The sequence below is a fragment of the Musca autumnalis genome, unplaced genomic scaffold, assembly GCF_047663935.1.
Source record: "Musca autumnalis isolate F117 unplaced genomic scaffold, ASM4766393v1 scaffold_5, whole genome shotgun sequence".
NCBI lineage: Eukaryota > Metazoa > Arthropoda > Insecta > Diptera > Muscidae > Musca > Musca autumnalis.
This window is the reverse complement of record NW_027412088.1, coordinates 3,522,314-3,544,029: the sequence shown is the minus strand read 5'-3', so window position 1 is coordinate 3,544,029 and position 21,716 is coordinate 3,522,314.

Below are 21,716 nucleotides of genomic sequence, written 5' to 3'. Positions count from 1 at the left end.
TTTCGTAGAGGTCAAAAAAAGCAAAATACTTTAGAAAGTAAAATGTTAATAAAGCATCCCTGTAGGAAGCATGGGGACATGTGTCGACATGTCAACACTTTGTCTACTATTATGGTGACAAAGTCAACACTTTGTCAACATGTTGTCAACTATTGATACTTTTATCGTAATAAGAAGAAGCATTGATTATTTTAACAGCTGATAGCCCAACGATTGTTTGGTGTAAAATAATTTTGGCGCTTCGTGAAAAAAGTGTTTTTGTGAAAAATCAATAAAATATCATGAATTTAACGTGTGATTCGGCTTCTAATAACAAGTATGACCAAAAGAAATTATAAAAGACAAGTGAAAAAATGGACAATTATGAAAATACAAATTCTGAGGCGGCTGACAACATGTGTGGTGAAACTTCGACAATTAGACATTTTGTGGAATCTTTACAGAAGATTGTGGAGCCGGGCAAATATAATGTCCCGTCTTGCTGGAAATGTTGAACCCAATATACATATTTGAACACGACATAATAATGAGTTATAATGTCCACTGTTTATACAGCTGTAATAGGTAAGCAAATTTAAGGACATTTTGTTTTTTATACATGTTTATTCTTTTCAATTCCTAGATGTTATATCAACATTCAGCGAATCGCACGATAAAAGATTAAGTGCAGCAGAAGAAGAAATATTTTGAGCAGACAAGTCGCACCAAGTCTTATGGCCAAGAAAATAAAAGGCGATGATATTTCTGACAATGAAGATGACTTTGTTATTATTTAAATATTCAAATGTTTAGCATTTTCAATAATATGTATTTTTCATTAATAAAATATACTATTTACACAAAAGTGTAAGATCATCTCCTTATTAAACGTAACATATAGCTTTTTAATCTATAAAAAGTTCATATAAGCCAAAAAACTTAGTAAGGAAAGTCTGGTACCAAAGTCTCCATATGACCCTTTATGAACTATTGACTCACTACCTCCAATGTCTCTACTGACTCACTACCTCCAATGTCTATACTGACTCACTACCTCTAATGTCAACACATGGTTCCTCAGGAACTACTGACTTACTACTGACATACTAGGTCCAATGTCAGTACTGACTTTCGAATGACACGTTCATACAAAATGTCTATAGGAAATTACATTAGTTGTCTACAGTTTGTCAGTAGTACTGTTGACAATGTCAGTAGTAAGTCAGTATAGATTCACTATTGACATTTCCTACAGGGATGACTCAAAAAATTACACACACTGTAAGCAGACGATGGAGTCAGTGCATTGTACCAATTTGAACTTCTATGTCTCACAAAAGTTAAAACCTAGGAAAAAACCATAAAAATCAATCTTGTAGAAAATGTTCACAGCTACAACATTTTCTCTAGTAACCCTGTAGGAAATGTCAATAGTGAATCTATACTGACTTACTACTGACATTGTCAACAGTACTACTGACAAACTGTAGACAACTAATGTAATTCCCTATAGACATTTTGTATGAACGTGTCATTCGAAAGTCAGTACTGACATTGGAACTAGTATGTCAGTAGTAAGTCAGTAGTTCCTGAGGCACCATGTGTTGACATTGGAGGTAGTCAGTCAATAGTTCATAAAGGGTCATATGGAGACATTGTTACCAGACTTTCCTTACTAAGTTATTTGGCTTATATGAACTTTTTATAGATTAAAAAGCTATATGTTACGTTTAATAAGGAGATGATCTTACACTTTTGTGTAAATAGTATATTTTTTAAAGAAAAATACATATTATTGAAACGTATAACGGGTTTTAAATAAGGGCTAAGTCCAAGATTCCACGTAAGTTCCAAATAAAGCCAATGTTTTCGAGGCTGGCTAAACATTTTTAAAAATAACAAAGGCGTTTTCTTTGTTAGAAATATCATCGCCTTTTATTTTCTTGGCCATAAGACTTTTATCATGCGATTCGCTGAATGTTGATATAATATCTAGGAATTGAAAAGAATAAACATGTATAAAAAAACGAAATGTCCTTAAATTTGCTTACCTATTACAGCTGTATAAACAGTGGACATTACAACTCATTATTATGTCGTGTTCAAATACGTATATTGGGCTTAGCATTTCCAGCAAGACGGGACATTATATTCGTCAGGCTCCACAATCTTCTCTAAAGATTCCACAAAATGTATAATTGTTGAAGTTTCACCACACATGTTGTCAGCAGCCTCCGAATTTGTATTTTCATAATTGTCCATTTTTTCGCTTGTCTTTTATAATTTCTTTTGGTCATACTTGTTATTAAAAGCTGTATCACACGTTAAATTCACGATATTTTATTGATTTTTCACAAAAACACTTTTTTCACGAAGCGCCAAAATTATTTTACACCAAACAATCGTTGGGCTATCAGCTGTTAAAATAATCAATGCTTCTTCTTATTACGATAAAAGCATCAATAGTTGACAAAGTGTTGACTTTGTCAACATAATAGTAGACAAAGTGTTGACATGTCGACACATGTCCCCATGCTTCCTACAGGGAACTTTTCGATAGAACTTGCCGTTTTCATGCAAAATCCTGAAAACCTAAAAAACCCTAAAAATTGGACCATCAGCCTCGATTTATTTAAACATCCCCTCGTCGATTTTTTGTTTTTTTTTTACTTTCTCATCTACGAACATTGTAGTTTCAGAATCCGCAAAAACTTCCCAGGTGTAAAAGGTCACCATCTACCGATTATGCTTCAATTTATCTACTGGCTATCTGAACATAGGTATTGTAAATTTCCGATTTTCAGCGAAAGAAAAGGAGAAAACTAAACTTTTAAATCATTTCACTAGTCGTACACTAATCTAAAAATAATTTCGGACTACATACTTTAATGCGAGGGAATTCCCTTCCCCCCTTCTGAGTTGTTTACTGGAAATATGTGCGTTCATTTCACACACACACACACACATGTTTTATGTAAAACTATATTAAATAATATACTTTAATAAAGAGAAAAATAACAATTATAAAACACATTTGCACACTTCTCTCATCCCTGATCCTTCACGATTTTGTTTTATACTTTTTAATCTTTTTTGTTCCTCTTTACGTGTAATGGTCATATAATCTTCTTAAATTACATTCCAGTGACGTTTTTAATGAATATTCTTCTTGATTTTAACCACAAATATGTAGAAAAGTAACAAACATTTGAACAAGCATATAAAGTCATTCATTTTGGATCTGAATCGGGGAGCGTGTGTGTGTGTGTGTTTGCATAGGGTATATCTATGTATGTCTATGTAAGTAGCAACATTATAATTGCATAGAAATCTTTAAGACAAACACAAATCTTAGTCTTGGCCAAAGAAATGAAAAGGTAAAAAGGCTAAGGACGACAAAGCTCCTGCGCCAAGACGTTGTTCGCCATGGACCAGAGGAATCATGTGACATCAAAGGGACCTGTGACAACAACAACACGGTGTGGAACATAACATGCCAGTGTCGTCTTTGGCACGGTGCATAACGAACGAATTCTTATGTGTACGTGAATTGCAATGTGGGAGCAGGGCGGTCTATACGCTGTCTTTGTGTATGCAAGCAAGTTAATATTGGCGGAGTGTAAAGGAGCTGGGCAACAAGACATGGACTGAGACATGTTTTCTTAAACGACACAAAACAGGGATTCTCTCAATGGAAGTAACAAGGAAGTAAGGACAATGCCGAGATGAACAACAAACACCAGTCACCGTTGCCGCTACCGCTACCGTCATCTTCATCTGTGAGTTTTGCTAGCTGGAGTTGTAGTCACCATCCAGTCGTCAGCCAAATGCAATGCATTCTCCGGCTGCCTAGATTCTGGTGTTCTTGGCTTTATTATAAACTATAAGTATTTTATAAAGAAGTGGGTAAATATAAACTTAAATGAATGTACTGCAGTGTGGGTGATGGTGTTTAGACAAGTGTTTGTGTTCGTTGGCATTGTCCTCGTTGTCGTTGTGTGGGTATGTCGGTGAGTGTATGTGCTGGCATTATAACTCTTGGTATACATAGACACGCTTTTCAAATTGCTTTTGTTCTGTAAAATTCAATTTTCTTTCTTGAATGATGTAAGCCATGTTTACTCTCTTTTTTCTACACAAACATGCACAGACTAACATCACACACATATACACACGCACATTTGCCAAATGCCAACACAACCGCACATTCCAAACTCGTTGGTTGGTAAGTATGATGGCTGGCGCACATTCCTACCAACAACACAGATATTTTCCAAACTAAAGTCAACTTAAGCATATGTTTAACTTAAGCAGTTTACACAGTCTTCATGTGTTTGCGTGCCCGTTTGTTCGGTTGTGTTAGTGTTTATATTTGTGTATTTGCCTCCAGTCTCAAAGGAATCTTCTTATATCGTGTTAGTGAAGCTCTGTGAGTTTGCGTGCCTGTGTGTTTATGGCTGAGGTCTTATAATACAGCTTTTGGGCTTGAAATGTACAAATTTTAACTCTTTTTTCGCAAAATCAATTTGCAAAAATATCGCTGTGACTCTGCTTGACATAAGTAGTAGCAAAAATATTATGCACATATACGTGGGGTATGGCGTGAGTACATCTGTTACTGGCTGAATGGAAATTAAAGGTTAATAGTATGTTTCTTTATTTTTTTAAAATGGTAAATGTGGCAAAAGTAGTAAATGTTGTGAAGTGCTCTCATATCAGTATGAAAACGCTTTATGAGTATAAAGTGGTAAAGCTTTAAGATTCTTGCAAACCAAGAACATATCTTGTGGCATTGGTGAGCTTTTGAATTGCGTCGACCAAAAATTAAATATATGGAAAATGATTTTTTCGATGAACAGTGCAAAATATGGGCACTTTAGTGTAACTTTAATCATAATTTTTAAAGTAAAGGACGTAGGTTACTAAATTTTTCCAAAAATGTTTCTTAAATTTCTGGGTCGCATGTAGATAATTATGGGCCAGATAGACCCGCACTTTCCTGTAGCCCCACGCATCGGTGGCGACCGTTTTAACGTTTTAGGTTTATTTTTCAACCGATTTTGCTGAAAATTGGTATATTGAGGTTTCAGTGGATGGAGAACATCTGTACAAAGTATTGTCAATATTTGTTCGCGTTTTGGTAGAGTCCCCATTGAGCGGTAGGGCGCATTTACAAACCAAAATTTTGAAAAATTGTAACAGCGACAAAAAACTATAGTCAACTAACTTACCATTTGTTTGTACCACTTTATTACTTAACCAAAGCTAGAAGCAGTTTTTAAGGAAAATAAATACATCTTTGTGTTTATTTCAGCTTTGGTCCATATTTTGTTGTAATTCAATTGTTTGAATAACAACAAAATATTTTAAAGTGGATATGAAATTGATTAGTTGCGGGCGAAGGGTAGGGAATACTATAGTTTCAGTTGTCACCAAACAACTTCATCAGTTCCCGTTTTCGCCGACTCTGTATCGATAAACAGGTCAATAAAGCCACCTAGCAAATTAAATAAAATGAGAAATTTTCTGTATGGCCCTAAAGCTGTTTACCCTACAATTTGAGTCGAACTAAAGAATTTCATATCCACCACTGTTTTTATGTCGTCTTTGCTTCGCAAAAATACGAACATAGGAGCACGGCCTTGTTGACCAATGCGTAATGCAAAAACAACTTTCTTGTTGTTTTTTCCCCCGCTTATTGAAGCAACACTCCTATGTTCGTATTCTTTGCGAAGCAAAGACGACATAAAAACAGTGGTGGATATGAAATTCTTTAGTTCGACTCAAATTGTAGGGTAAACAGCTTTAGGGCCATACAGAAAATTTCTCATTTTATTTAATTTGCTAGATGGCTTTATGGCTTTTGTTTATCGATACAGAGTCGGAACTATCGATACAGAAGGGAACTGATGAAGTTGTTTGGTGACAACTGAAACTATGGTATTCCCTACCCTTCGCCCGCAACTAATCAATTTCATATCCACTTTAAAATATTTTGTTGTTATTCAAACAATTGAATTACAACAAAATATGGACTATAGCTGAAATAAACACAAAGATGTAAAATTCTGCAGTCCAACAATAAAAAAACGCCAACAACAGGAAAATAAATATTGTAAACAAAAGTGTAACTTTTGAGTGCATTTCTAGTTGTTTCGCGGGGTAAATCGCAAAACTGGGTATGAGACATTTGCCATGGGACACTTAGCAATGGAATTCAACAAGAAGTAAAGTTCCCATATTTCGCACTGTGCGATGTGTAGTTAGGACCAAGACCACCACTGTACAACACTGTATTGAAAGAAGGACAAGTGTTTGTTGTTGACATTTCAGAAGAAAATCAATTTAAAAAGAATATGTGAATTGTTCTGAGGATGACTTGAAAATGGAACATTCTTAAAAAATAGACTGACGTTTCTCTAAGGGGGAAATGTTTTCGTTCTTTAATTCTGATGACAGACAACTAAATTTATTCTGCGGTACAGAAATAAACTGGCTTTGTTCCTTCTATTTTCAGAAAATGTAATCCAATACCCGTTTGCACCCTAAAAGACATCTCATCTTGTTACATAGAAAACGATCGTGGAAAATAATATGGATTTCCTGTTCTATGGCGATGTTATCAAGTGTTAAGTCATGTTTGCTTTTCTATATGTTTCACCCTCATTGAGAGGAAAAGTTGGTTTCTATTCACCACTTAAAATATTTTAACAAGAATAAGTATAGAAACAACTACAAAACTATCTTCATGGACCTAAGCCTATTGCATACAATATTGTCAGTCCCCACGTTAATTCATTGTGTGCATTGAATGTCCATAGTGGAATACAAATACATACTCGTATGTACATACCCAGCAAAATTAATTATAAGTGGTTCCATGTGACGCAATTAGGTTTACTGAGGGGTACGCATTATAAAGTACTGTTTATCTTTCGCTTCGATTTTGGTATAAAACTAAAAATGGGATTTTTCGGTCTGGCGATTATTTTCATTGTCCTAAATCTCGACTTTCGACTTTGCACAGATGATTTCAACTAAAATCTACGGGCAAAATCGAAAATCGACCACAAAATAATCGATTATGCGATTTCCCTCCCAGTGAAAACACGACTTTGATTTTTTAAATTTTTGACTACAAAAAGTCGACTTATCGATTAATCGAAAGCCGACTTACCTATCCCTAATTGGTGTCATACAGTTTTCAAATTAAAAATAAGAGCATTAAAATTCTATTAAGATTTAAAATCATTTTTATTTATTTATTTTTTTTCTATTTTTTCGCTATAAAACATAACTGGGAAAATTAGTTAGTACAATAGGGACCCTTGTCACTTCGTTATGCTTTATACCTAATCGGTCGTGGACCAACTAATACACCATCCGAGTTAAATGCGTGGAAGACTTTAACAACGAATGCTCTGCGGAGTACCAAACGATTTCTCTTCTCCAACTCTTTAAGAATTACATCGCAAAATGGTCTAAATGTGCACATTATAACCTTACCTGTTTCTTTATTTTATCCAAAAATAGTTCTTAAAAGAATTCATAAATTACATTTTAATAAAAATGGGTTACAACAATGTTATTCCATATCATTCGCTCACTCATCATCTTTGGCATCGAACATTTTGCTGGGTATATTTTTTAGCCCGCCAGCGTTTGTCTAACAAAAGAAAGGCACAAATGCACACACAAAGATACACATGGATGACTGACAAAAGAAGTCGCTTGCAATGTACAAAATATTCTGAAAATTAAATTAAAAGTCTGTCACACACGTATCGCATGTACTTTTGCATGAAACATCGAATAGAGTTTTTTTCGAAACTCAGACTGAGTCAAAACCCTTTTGGTAAACAAATCTGCTCTAGCTATGTTATGTGTTTTTTCAATGGCATCAATTCTGGTCGCAACTATATCAGCATCAATGAAATGAAAGGGCCAGCGGAGAAATGTTATCACCAGTACAATGTTAAGTTTATCATCAGCTGTTTGTTCGCCAGGGAATAGTTCCTGAGAGAATGTGGTTGCATATTTTATTACAGTGTGGTACAAATTGACTTTACAATTTCAAACATTCCGTAAAATATTTGTTTAATTCAATAAGACCTAATAATATCTCAATAAATTTTAAGTCTGAAAACAGATGTGCACATTCTTGATAACTTAAGCTGGAGTATTCCCCCAATGGCTTAACTTCATTTATTACCCTCTATTAATGTTTTTCAAAACAAACTGACAGTGTTGCAAAATTTTACTGATCGCTACCAATATCATGATTTCATCCCGGCGAAGGGAATTATCAATTGGCTTTTTCAGCTTTTTGAAATGATGCCTTTTTTAGCTAAAAAACCGAACTCTTTAAGTATCTGGTATTCTCAAATAAATGAGAATCACACTCACTTTTCGGCTTTTGCAAAAAACATCAGAACAAAAATATTTGCAAACAACTATCAGCACGTATCAACTAAGGACTCATCGAGTTCTGTAAATTGAAAAACATCATCACAGTTGCCTGTGAGTGATTGTTGTTGGAATTCATTACGAACTCCCTTGCGCGTGCCATTCGCTGTTTTTTGTTTGTTTTGTTTATTGTTGAAGATTCAATCTCATTTGATTGCTTAAGCTGGAGTATTCCCCCAAAAGCTTATCTTCATTTATTACCCTCTATTACAGAGAGTAATGTTTTTCCAAACGAACTGACAGTGTTGCAAAATTTTACTAATCGCTACCAATATCATGATTTCTTCCCGGCGAAATTTTTGAAACATTTATTGAAAGAAATATAAAAATCATAGTAGTTTTAAGGGCTTTTTATTTTAACTTTGATGTTAAGTAATAACATAAAAGTGTAATTCATTGATTTTTTTATTTTTTACCCTAAAAAATATAATAATTCTTGGCCATCAATGGAGGTTAGACTGAAATAATCTGAAGAGGGAAATTTTATTTTAAAAAAATCGCTAGTAATGACAGGGGCTATATGTCTTATCCAATGAAGTTGTTGTCTATGGAATTTTCAGTCCATATCCATTCCATAATTCGAGCAGTCTCGATGATTGAACTGTTGCATACTACGCTCTGTCGCGTCAATGATATTATGATAAATTGCCAGATCGGGTAGATCATATCTGCTACAAATTTTAATTTGGAAAATAACTTTTCTGTTAATTCAACAATTCTGTCAATACATTGATAGAACCGAAAGTGTAGTATGCTACAGTTTAATCATCGGCACTGCTCGAATTATATAATGGACATGGAACTTGTTATACCCTCAACCACGAGTTGTATTGAAGTAAAATGGAACAATCAATGAAGAAGACTAAATACCAAATTTTAGCAAGTTCGGTAAAACAATGTGGCTAACCATTCGGGAGGTACTGTTCCATTAGTCTTAATCGAAACGTCGATCTATACCTACAAATTTCTGGCGGAAAGCTTTTACACTCAAAGAAGACTAAATACCAAATTTCCGATATTTCGCTAAAACCTTCAAAATACCGAAATTGAACAGGTACGCTTCTATGGGTGGCATAGGAACCCGCGGACCTATACTGATAATTCTCCTCTGGAATATTTTATAACCCCATGGAGGTCTAAATAACAAACTTCGGTCATTCGGTGGGATATTGACGTCACAACCTTCAGAATTACGAAAATCGGGAGGTACCGTTCTATGGGGGCTATATCGACGAATTTCAGTCAGAAAGGCTTTACCTCCAAGAAAGACTAAATACCAAATTTCATCCATTTCGGTGGGTTGCTGTGGCCACAACCTTCAAAATACCGAAAATCGAAAGGTACCGTTCTGTGGGGGCTATATGAAGGCGTGAACCTATACCCTCAAAATTCTGGGAGAAAATTCTATACACAACCTTCAAAATACCGGAAATAGGGAGGTGCCGTTCTGTGTGGGCTATACTAAGGGGTGGAGCTATACCGACAAATTTCATATGGAACGTTTAATACCCCAAATAAAGACCAAATACCAAATTCCACTCATTTCGGTGGAATATTGAGGCCACAACCTTCAAAATACCAGAAATAGGGAGGTACTGTTCTGTGGGAGTTATACTAAGTCGTGAACCTATTCCGACAAATTTCATATGGAACGTTTAATACCCCAAACGAAGACCAAATATCACATTTCAGCCATTTCGGTGGAATATTGAGGCCATATAAAAACGTGAACCGATTGCAATACCAAACATCCTAGAAGTTTCTATACCAATTACAATTTTTTGAATCATGGAAATTAAACATATTTTGACACAGCAGCGTGATAGAAAACGAAAAATAAGAAGACACGTGTCCTGGTGTTTTTACCGGTTACTTCGAATTTCGCGGTTACGGGCCCCGAAGACCTGAGGCCTTGATGTCAAAAGGGATCATTTTGTCAGGCTCATATCTTCTAAACTGCTAAGAATTTTGATTTACGCGTGGAAACAAAGTGTAACTCTTGTCTTAAAGAATAATAATTGTGAACACATAAAATACAATCAACCTCATCTTCAATGTCAAATCGTTAAGGTCAAATTTCCGTTATAATTTTTTCTCGGATTTTGGTCTATAGATATCAAACCGATCAAAATTTAATCAAACAACCAACTACAGAAATGTATCTTAGATCTCAATAAACAACTTTCTAGAATATATGAACTCTATAGAAATGATTCTAGGAACGATCCTTCAAGCTCAAACTTCACTAACAATTATATTATGGTTAACGTTTCCTCCTGCTCAGCCGACAAAAAACGGTAAAATTTAATACGATAGCACATCAAAAACAAAATAAATTCAATGGTTGCAGTGGAGAGAGACCCACAATTTTTCCCATCACTGTACGAATTTAACTCAGACATATTGAATTGAATATGTTGTTGTTCACCAATAAAAAGTCAATTACAGCTATAGTCTCTCTTATTTCCTGGCATCATAAGCATTCAAATCAAACTAATCGGATTTGCTAAACGGTCCGAGTAGATGCAGCAAAGTCTAAAACACTGCCGACCAAGAAGAGGGCACACAAAATTCTCAATACTGGCAACTTTTGGCACTGTGTTAGTAAGGTTGTGAGCACGCATGCTGCAAAACAAAAACAAATCAAAACATTTGCTCTCTTTTGTGTACTTTTTCGTTGCGTTCGGGTTGTTTGTGAATTGCCGAAAAACTTCGTAACTTCAACAATAGCAAAGAACGGCATTGGTCTAAAATGTGTATAGAGAGAAAAGGGCTAGCAAAATTACTTAACCGGCAAACAAGTTTCTCTTTCTAAGATGATTTTAAGATCAAATTGATTTTGTTTCAACTTTCCCTACCCAGTAAATAGAGCTTATTTGAGATTTTCCTTGAAGAAAGAGATAATATATTTTTATAATTAATAATAATATAATTAAAAATAAAATGTTTTTAATACGAACAAACAATAAACAAAAAGTTAATATATTTCTATTTATTACAAAAATGCATTGTTCCAAAAGGAAAATATAGCCAACATTATTGAAAGATGACGACAAGTCGTTACCTATGTCAAGCACTTAACCATCTCAATTTTGAGAGAAATCGTCTATATTAATAAAAAAGTAAAGTGATTAACTGACTCACTGACTGACTGATTCATCAACGCCCAGACGAAACGGCTGAAGCTAGAATATTGAAATTTTGGGTGTGGATCACTCTTGGTCCGAAGCGGTCAGATAAGGCTGGATTTTTAGAAATTCCGTCTAGAAGGGTACGAAAAGTACTAAAAGGTACTATATATGGTACCCTTTGTATTAGGAGAATCGGTAGAGATAGAATTGTGAAATTTGGAATGAGGGTCACTGATGGAGAGTTAGAAAGATGTACCAAAAGGTTTATGAAAATTCGATCTATAAGTGTACGAAAAGTTCTTAAAGTTACTAAATTTGGTAGCAATTGTATATTTTTAACGGATATAGCTACAATCTTCAAATTTGGTATGGGAATCAAGGTTGGGAAGCGGTTTTGATATAAGGAAATGATTTTGGAAGCTCGTACGAGAAGAACTAAATGGGACTAAATTTAGATAGAGCTGAAACCCTGAAATTTGGAATTTTGATCACCGTTGAAGTGTACGATTGAGATATGGGAGTAGTTTTGGACATTCATACTCATGTGTACGAAAAGTACTAAAAGTTACTAAATTTAGTACCAATTGTATATATTGCACGTATATAGCTAGAATCTTGAAATTTGGTATGGGAATCGAGGTTGTGAAGTGGCGTGGACATAAGGAAATTGGGAAATTTTTACTTATGTACTAAATGGTACTAAAATTTGTACAATTTGCATTTGGATGAACGGATAGAGCTGGAAACTTGAAATTTGGACTTAGGATAGATGTAGTTGTAGTTTTTGGAGGTAGTTTTGGAAATTCGTACTTATGTGTATGAAAAGTACTAAATAATACTTAGCTCGATTAATTCAATTAATTAAATAATACTAAGATTTGATTTAGATCAATGGATTAAGCTGGCATCTTAAAATTTGGAATTATAATTACTCTACAGGAATGACATATGGGGGTAGGTTTAGGCTTTCGTATTTATGTGTACTAAATTTGGTACAATTGGGCTGAAATTTGGAAATAAGATAACTGTTGGAGTGTAGGATTGAGATATGGAGGTAGATTTGGAAAATCGTACTCATTTGTACTAAATGGTACTTAATTTGGTACAATTTAGAATTGGGTAAAAGGATTAAACTGGTATCCTGAAATTTGAAATTAAGATTACTGTTGTAGTGAAGAATTGGGATATGGAATTAGTTTTAGAAGTTCGTACTTATGTGTACTAAATCGTACTAAATTTGGTACAATTTGAATTATGGTGAATGGATAGAGCTGGTCATTTTGGAAATTCGTACTTATGTGACCGAAAGGTACTAAATGTTACTATATTTTGTATTGGTTGCAGGGAAAGTTTTTGAAATATGTACTATATTATTACGAAAGGTACGAAATGATACACTCAATACAACGTTAGTGTGTGGGCTTGAGATATAGAGGTTATGAAAATGTGTACCATAAAGGTACAAAAGTAATAAATTGTACAAAATTTGGTATTGGGTCTTTCTGTATTTCTGAATTGTGTAAATGCATGCTAAATGGTACTACATTTGGAGTAATTGGATGAAGGGATAGAATTGGGATCCTATAATTTTGCATTATGGTCACAGGTGATGTGAAGAGAAAATTGGAACTATAAGCGTACCAATTGCAATGGTACAAAATTTGGTAACATGGTAACTATTGGTGAGTGATATTGAGATAATGAGGTCGTTTTGTAACTATAAGTACTATAAGAGTACGGAAAGTAATAAATGGTACCAAATTTTGTACAACTTGGATGTAAGGATAAAGCTGGAATTCTGATATTAGGGTCACTGGTGGTGCGTAGGGTTAAGATTAGGAGGTTGATTTTGAAATAGGTACAATAAATTTGCAAATTTGGGATTTTGAAATTTGGAATGAATGTCACCGTTGATGTGTTTGGTATTAATACGAACGAAATTGAATTCGAGTCTTACAGAAACCCGCAATAAGTGTACGAAAAGTATTAATTTTATAATAATTTGAACAAATTTTTCATATTTTACTTTATAAATGTCCAATGCTCAAAATATACGGGGTAAAAAACAAATCTGTTTGCATCCTCTTGTCTATTAATGGGAACTTTTTACTAACGAAGTAGCGGACACATGCTAGTGAACAATAAATATGGAAAAGCAATCCAAGTAGAATTGCGGTTTAATTGATGACAACAGGCATGTCCCCATGGATATCATAACGTTTAAAAAACTTGTAAGCTGCCTCCTGAAATAAATAATTATTTAATTATTTATTTCAAATGGAAAACTTTCCACTTTTTCTAAACACCGGCATAACTTTCTTTTGTTCCTCAGCCGTAAACAATTTCTCTAAATTTGCCAAGCTCTCGTGCTGCATTTCATTTGAGACCAGGAACCACAAAAATGACTTTAACAAGCATGTTGACCTTTAAGTTTGCTGCGACAAAAAACGTTTCTGCCCAACCGAAGGCATTTTCCTTTGTGGGAAAAGTTTTTCGTTTGGAGACAAACCTTTGTACGGAGCCATAAAGTGCCCCAAAGTTTCAGGAGAAAATGTGTGAATATTCCACAAGAATTTTAAGTTAATATCAATGTAAATAACACACTTTCTCACACGCACACACTTATCACAGACACTTTTTTGTATCCTTTGTCTTTGTGTAAACGAACACACATAAGCGAGTAATTGAAGTTGGTTTCTGTGAAAGTTGGAGCAAGCAGGTTATGAAAATGCCAATAATGTCATGTATGTATATCATCACCATATACATACATATATACACATGCCTATATGTTAATACATTTTTTGTAAAAATAGTTAAAGTAAAATTGCGCACTGATTTTTAATTATTTATTCCAATGAATAATAAAGATTCACAGCAACCTTTCGAAATTTATGAAAATTTGTTTTGTTTTAAATTTAACTTTTTTTCGTAAAAGTATTTAAACAAAACAAGGAGTGCTGTTATATTATTTACTTAGTTGTTGACGTTGTTGTTAAAATTCAAAACTTCGTGACCTGGGTAAATAAGCAAAAAATATTATACAACAAAAAAAAACAAATCAAACACATTACACATACACTGTGACCGCATCAAACGATAAATGTCTCCACCGCAAGGAGTACATTATTTCGTCTTTGTGTCAGTCACAATCTACCACACCAGCGCTATAAACACCAGCAATAAAACGCTTTCGACGAGACATACGGATGTTTATTACGTGACATTGAAGCTTCAAGATTCTTTTTCTCGCTCTCACTTAGATCAGATTTGCTTTGCGCTCGTCGCCGTTTAAATAAATACCTATTAACATTTCCCATCATGTAGAGAAATTGCTGATGGCATTCAACCGCTCAAGCAGAAGAAGAAGCAGCAGCCATGTGCAACGAACTATTTATTAATCGTGCCAAGAATGGAAATAGCTTAGCAATACAAGTATTCATATTTGCCATATGGTGAAGTTAGTTGCATAAATATTGAAAATTCATATCCATCTTCAGATCAGACCTCACAATCTATGGAGCCCTCTATTATTTTGGGAGATATTTCAAGGTGGATAATAGCCACTCTTGTTCCGCAATTATGTTGTCTTTTCATAACAAGCTCATATTCAGAATATGCAAGACTTGCAAACTTCAAGTCTTTTGTTATAACACAGCTCGTAGTTCATTCTTAAGAGGAACTTACAAATGTAGCCTGTCCTAGCTTTTCTTTTGTGTGTGTGTTTGTTTGGTTGCTTTGTTGTTTCTTTCTGTTCTTGTACTGGGTTTGTTTTTTGCAAGGGATTATTTGCAAATATTCACAACAGCAGCAGTACTTAACAGCGACTTACAGAAAAACAGACCGAAAGTGGTTTGAGGCGCTTAACAAAAGAATATTAAAGATATTCACTTCTCTGCGGCTGAAGTTGTTTGGAGTTGATGTAATATTGTTGTTATTCTAAAAACAATCTTCAGCAATCTCCTGCAACTCATCGTCATCCCTTTTGGCAAGGTAAGTGTAAATAGCAAAGTCAGCAACTCAGCCCAACACTCGTGTCCAGCTGGCCAAGAGAGGGAGAAACTATTTTGCAATATGAATACAGGAAGACTGTTGCATTTGCTACTTACTTAGTGCGCCAGGATGTTCTTCGTTGTGCATACGGATGTTGTTCGGTATCCACTTCGGTGCAGATAAATTTGTTGGGAAAACACACAAGAGCAGGGCATGACAACGGAAATTAATGCAGCATGGCCTATTATAAGTTGTCTTGTGGCATTGTAACGGAAGACCGGGCAAGAAGAATAGTTTAGTGTTCTGCTATGGTCCTCTTGTTTCTCCATTCACAGTTTTGTTATTTTGTTTTTTGTTGTACCTGGGAAAATTATTGTAATTGTTTGCCTGTTTTACATTATCCGAAGTGATTGTTTTGGTTTGTTTAGGCTAGTGGAGTTCTCTAAGCACTCGTTGGCGTCTGCATTTTTTAGGAATATAAAAGCTCAAATTTCTTATACGGCAAGTCAGTGATAAAAATACTTCTATTGAGTTTGTTTTGGTTTCAAGCGACATCGGCTTGCCATAAATACCAGCCATTTGTTGTTTTCTTCTTCCTTGTTTAGTTCAGTTCAGGGTCATATTTGCAGACAAAGGTTAAACTGGGGAGATTTTACGAACAAAACATATTTTGTAATTAGTATTCAATTCATATCTCAAATTCTCTTCATCATCGTACAAAATCGTTGAAAAACGTCTTGGACTTTTGGTTTTTTTTAATTGTAACGGTGGTTGCCTTAGAGGATTAATTAACGTAAATCATGTCGGCGTTGCACACAGAGTGTCTGGGGTTTAATCCCACGCCATCGAAACACTGAGTAAAATGCGGTACCACATAACTGAGATCAAAATATAACCGTCAGCGCTCATTATTACCGCACAACTCTCCCCTAGTTTTTTTACGTAATATCGAAAAGAATTAGTAGAGTCGTTTCGGTTGAGATAACCCAGCACACCAACGGTGATCCTCATACAAAATGGCACTTAAGCAAAGTTTTGAACTTTTGTGAAGGACGTACCCGAAGGTATTGTCCAATATAGACCTTCTTCAAACTTACTTTTGAGACAAATATTAAGATGTGCGATGTATGCGGGCCGATGTTAGTCACTCACTTCGATTATAGTGACCACCGATATATATACCATTTAAAAACGACCACAAGGGGTACATTCCAAAATTTTCAAACAGCGCATAAACTGCTTTTTAGCGAAATTTTTTACATTTGTAAGGGACGTATATAGACCATCTTGAAATATGATGTACTTTTGGAAGAAATTTTACAATGTGTAAAGGGTGACGTAGGGGATGAGAGATATCAAGGAACGGTCCTGACCGGCTTTAACATGGCAAAGTCCAGGATTTATTTTGGTCCCTCTCTCATCTCAAGTGGACACTGCCCTCCCCGTGGTGTCACCTGGGGAACTGCCTTTAACACCCGTTAAAGGTAGTGAGCTAACATGTGCCGCGCGTTCACCCATAAGAACGTTAAAAACTTGGGTTTGGGCGTCAGGTTAGTAACCCTCCCCTAGAAAAAACAGCCTACTATGAAAAAACGAAAGAAATGGAAAACAAATCCCTCTAAAGTTGACGAATCACGCAAACGTTTTAAGGATCATGATCTGCGAATCTGCACCTGGAATGTTCGCACACTTTATAGAGAAGGTGCAGTTTACGCATTGGCAGATGTACTTGAAAAGTACAAGGCCGACATTACTGCCATGCAGGAAATACGATGGATTGGGAAAGGCGTCACAACAACACCTAAAGGTGACGCACAGTATTATAACTGCCATGACATAACGCATGAGTTTGGTTGCGGATTTGTAGTTGGTCGGAGGCTAAAGCACCTGGTCTCCGGCTTCAAACCCGTGCTACAATTCAAATAAAATCAAAATTCTTCAACATCAGCTTTATTTGCGCTCATGCTCCCACTGAAGACAAGGACGAACAGACCAAAGATATATTTTATGAGCGCTTAGAGGAAACATATGATTGTTGCCCTGCCCATGACATTTAAATCATTCTATGCGATTTTAATGCCAAAATTGGAAAGTAAAATATCTTTGGCCCAACAGTCGGAAAATTCAGGCTCCACAATGAAAAATCTGACAACGGCATGGGCTGATAGACTTCGCAACGGCAAAAAACATGGTAGTTATCAGCACCAGATTAAAACATCTCGACATCCATAAGGGCACCGGGATATCTCCAGATCAGAAAACAAGAAATCAAATTGATCACGTTGTGATAGATGGAAGACATTCATCGAGACATAGACTCGGACCACTACCTAGTTGCAGCAAATGTAGCAAACAAAGTACGAACAGACACAACACGAAAGTTAGACATCGGTAAGCTGCAATCACAACAGATAGCCACATCATATTCCACTCAACTAGCCCAATTGCTTAATCAAAGCACTCCTCATCCCGATAATACATCAGCGCAATGGCAAAGCATTGCCCACTCCATGCAAACAGCCGAAAAATCCATACTTGGATACCAGAGACCTCCACCAAGGAATTAATGGCATGATCAGGAGTGTCGTGCTGCTACCGAAGAGAAAAATGCGGCATATAGGGCTACTTTACAATCCGTAGCAAAGCGTAGCGCACGAGAGAGACATCGGGTGAAAAGGAAAGAGGAGAAACGTCTTTTCCGCAGGAAAAAGAGAGAGATGGAAAAGCGTGAGTGTGAACAAATCGAGATATACAAAACCGGAGGCGACACGCTGATAAGGTGTATTCATCAGCTAGTTAGCACCATCTGGCAGGAAGAACGATGACCCGACGATTGGAACCTGAGTATCCTTGCCCCGTCCATAAGAAAGGAGATAAGACTGTATGTTCTAACTATAGGGGCATAAGTCTACTCCCGATTGCCTACAAGATCGTGTCAGGGATATTGTGCGAACGACTAAAGCCTATGGTCAACGAGATAATTGGGCAATACCAATGCGGCTTTAGACCTGCGAAGTAACCATTGACCAGATATTTACCCTGCGGCAAATCCTGGAGAAGACCCAAGAGATGCAGATCGACACATATCACCTTTTTGTCGATTATAAAGCAGCCTTCGACAGCCCACTATTTTCAAAGGTATTCCAGACCATGTCTGAATTTGGTATCCCCGCAAAGCTCATTCGGCTTTGTAAAATGACTTTAACTGACACGAGATCCTCAGTTAAAATAGGAAAGAACCTCTCCGAAGAATTTTGTACCAAAAGAGGTTTCAGGCCAGGAGACAGCCTTTCGTGTGATCTCTTCAACATCCTGCTGGAAAAGGTTATTCGAGAGCCACATGTTACTTGCTTATGCTGATGATATAGACATCATGGGTCGATCAGTAAAATAAGTAACAGATACATTTATGAAGGTCGAAGAAGAATCTGCTAAAGTGGGTCTGGCGGTAAACGGCGGGAAGACTAAGTTGATGGTGTCGACGCGCAATGCGTCCATAGATATCGGGCCAACTGTTGACGTTGGTTCCTATAATTTTGAGGTAGTAAAAGACTTCGTCTACCTCGGCACCGCCGTAAACACAACTAACGACACCAGTTGTGAAATAAAAAGAAGAATTGTATTGACTAACAGATGCTACTTTGGCTTAAGTAAGCAGTTTAAAAACAAAGCCACAAAACACTGATACTACCCGTGCTGATAAGGCAGTGCTTCGAAAGATCTACGGACCAATCTGCGTTGACGGTGAATATCGACGTCGCATGAACCACGAGCTGTATTTGCTATACAACGACATCAATATAGTTAAACGTATTGAGATGCAACGATTGCGTTGGCTAGGCCATATCATAAGAATGAGCGATGATGAACCCGATAAAAAGGCGTATAAATATGATCCGCTTGGCGGTGCACGCAGAATTGGCAGGCCAAAGAATAGATGGCGCAAACAAGTGGATGAAGAGATGACAAGGCGCGGTATTCCAGTAAGAGAAGCAATAGACAGAGAGAAATGGAGATCTTTTCTTAGTTCGGCCTATAGAACAAATGTTCTGTAATGGGCCAGTTAAGTAAGTAAGTAAAGTTTCGGCTAAATCGGATACTGAATTAGTCACGAATCGAGAATCCGATTTAGCAGAATATTCATTAGAGTTTTTAGTTGGTGTGGGCAGGGTTTTTAGAGCTTTTGCGCACTTTCTTAGTAAGTATGGACTTGCCCTACGGAAAAAATATTGTATTGTTGCAAAAGAAGCAACGTGCTTTTAAAAAGTTTCAAAACAATTCCAAACATTTCCTTAAACTGCAATTGTGCGAACAATTTTGAAGTTTTGGAAGGAGATACCGTTAGATGTGGGCTATCATTGAACTTGTTTGCACTCAATCGGGTACTCCGTTAGGGAATTATCGTGCTCTCCAGCCAGACAGGCGGACGGAAAGAGCTAATTCGAATCCAAAATGTCTGAAACGAAATTCGTCCAAATATACTTGGGATCTTAAACAGAGATGCATACGAATAGCATGCTACTCTGGGTGATTGTACGGGAATTTAAATTAAATGGGTGTTCATCTTCGATCTAAAACCATTATTTCAATAAAACATATTTTTGATAGTATCGTATATAAGCGTATATAATCTTTAGCCTAATTTAAAATCATTTCAGATTTTTATAAATAACTATTCCCCACGAACATCAATTTCATGAAAAGGAGATACTTTTCTAATACACTGTGCAACATTTTTTAGGTTTGAGCTTAGGATTTTTTTAAAGTACAGACCTAAACGACATCCCTTGTTGGGTTTTGTTGTGTCAGATCCAGCTTGGATTTTATGGCTCCATCTAAACATGGTTAAATATTGTTTTTTTTTTTTAAGAAATTCTGGGCTATACCTCTGAAACCTATGTGAATCTTCATCTGACCTCTGAATCGAATTTGTAGATAGGGGCACGAATAAAATATTGCCTCAAATTTTATAAAATATCGACAATTTCCATTCGCATATACATTTCGCACCATATCTCCAAAACCGTTAATTTTTTCTTAATGTTTTCTTTTGGAAGAATATTCGCTGGAATGTAATACACAACTCTTCAGAACTAGTCATTGTTGTAAAAGCCTCTATTACGTTGTTTTTAGCATATTTTCAACGACGATTTAATAAATATGTCAATAATGTGGTGAAATCCGAAATGCGAGAATAAACTGTTTGTGTAAACTGTGTTTGGAATACTTGTTGTAAGTAATATGATGCAAAATACCGCTGCAACAACATGAAGTAAGCATTTTAGAGTTTCAGAATGTTCTAAAGAATTGCTGAGAACTTTATTTGGAAGATTTTTGAAAAAGGTTACTCGGTTCAACTTCCAATAGTTTAGCTGATACCCCAGCAAAATATGAAGGAAGGGGTTCCATGCAATGACATGATTTCATGGCATCTTTTGCATTGGTTCAAACGAAGTCGTGAAAGATCCGATCTTTTCATTAGCATTTGAACAAATGCAAAGGATGTCGTAAAAGGTCCGATGTTTTCACCAGCATTTAAACCCATTCCATCGATCCAATAAAGATGAATTTTGCGTTTTTATTTATTTACATTTTTCTAAATATATAAGATTAATTATTTACAATAGGCTTGATGTTGTCGGAGACTCGAAATCACAACCAACGGTGTTAAAACACTCGTCGTAATGATAATGTCATTGCAAAGGGTTGGTGAAAATGACATGTCAAAGCATGAATAGCATCTTTTGAGGTCGACGCTCATATAAAATTCATCGATGATGATGCTAAAAAGATGACATGTCAGATCACTTGCACCCATGATTGAATGACATCTTTGGCATCGAACATTTTGCTGGGTACTGACCAGAACTTCAGCAATTATGTAAAATTTTCCATATTTTACCATATTTTCCACTCCTTAAATGGAGTTTTTCTTATGTAGTCAGTTCAAAAGATAAGTTCTACTAGCATAGGGCTACAATATTGCCAAAGACGGTAAGGCCAAATTCCAAGTCGTTTCTGAGATACAGGCCCAACAAACGCAAAAAAACTGTAGTTTCAGCCGGTTTAGATGAGGCCATAAAATCTGAGCTGGATCTGACAGGACAAAATCCTACTAGAGTTTTTGTTGTCTCAATATGTTCTTTC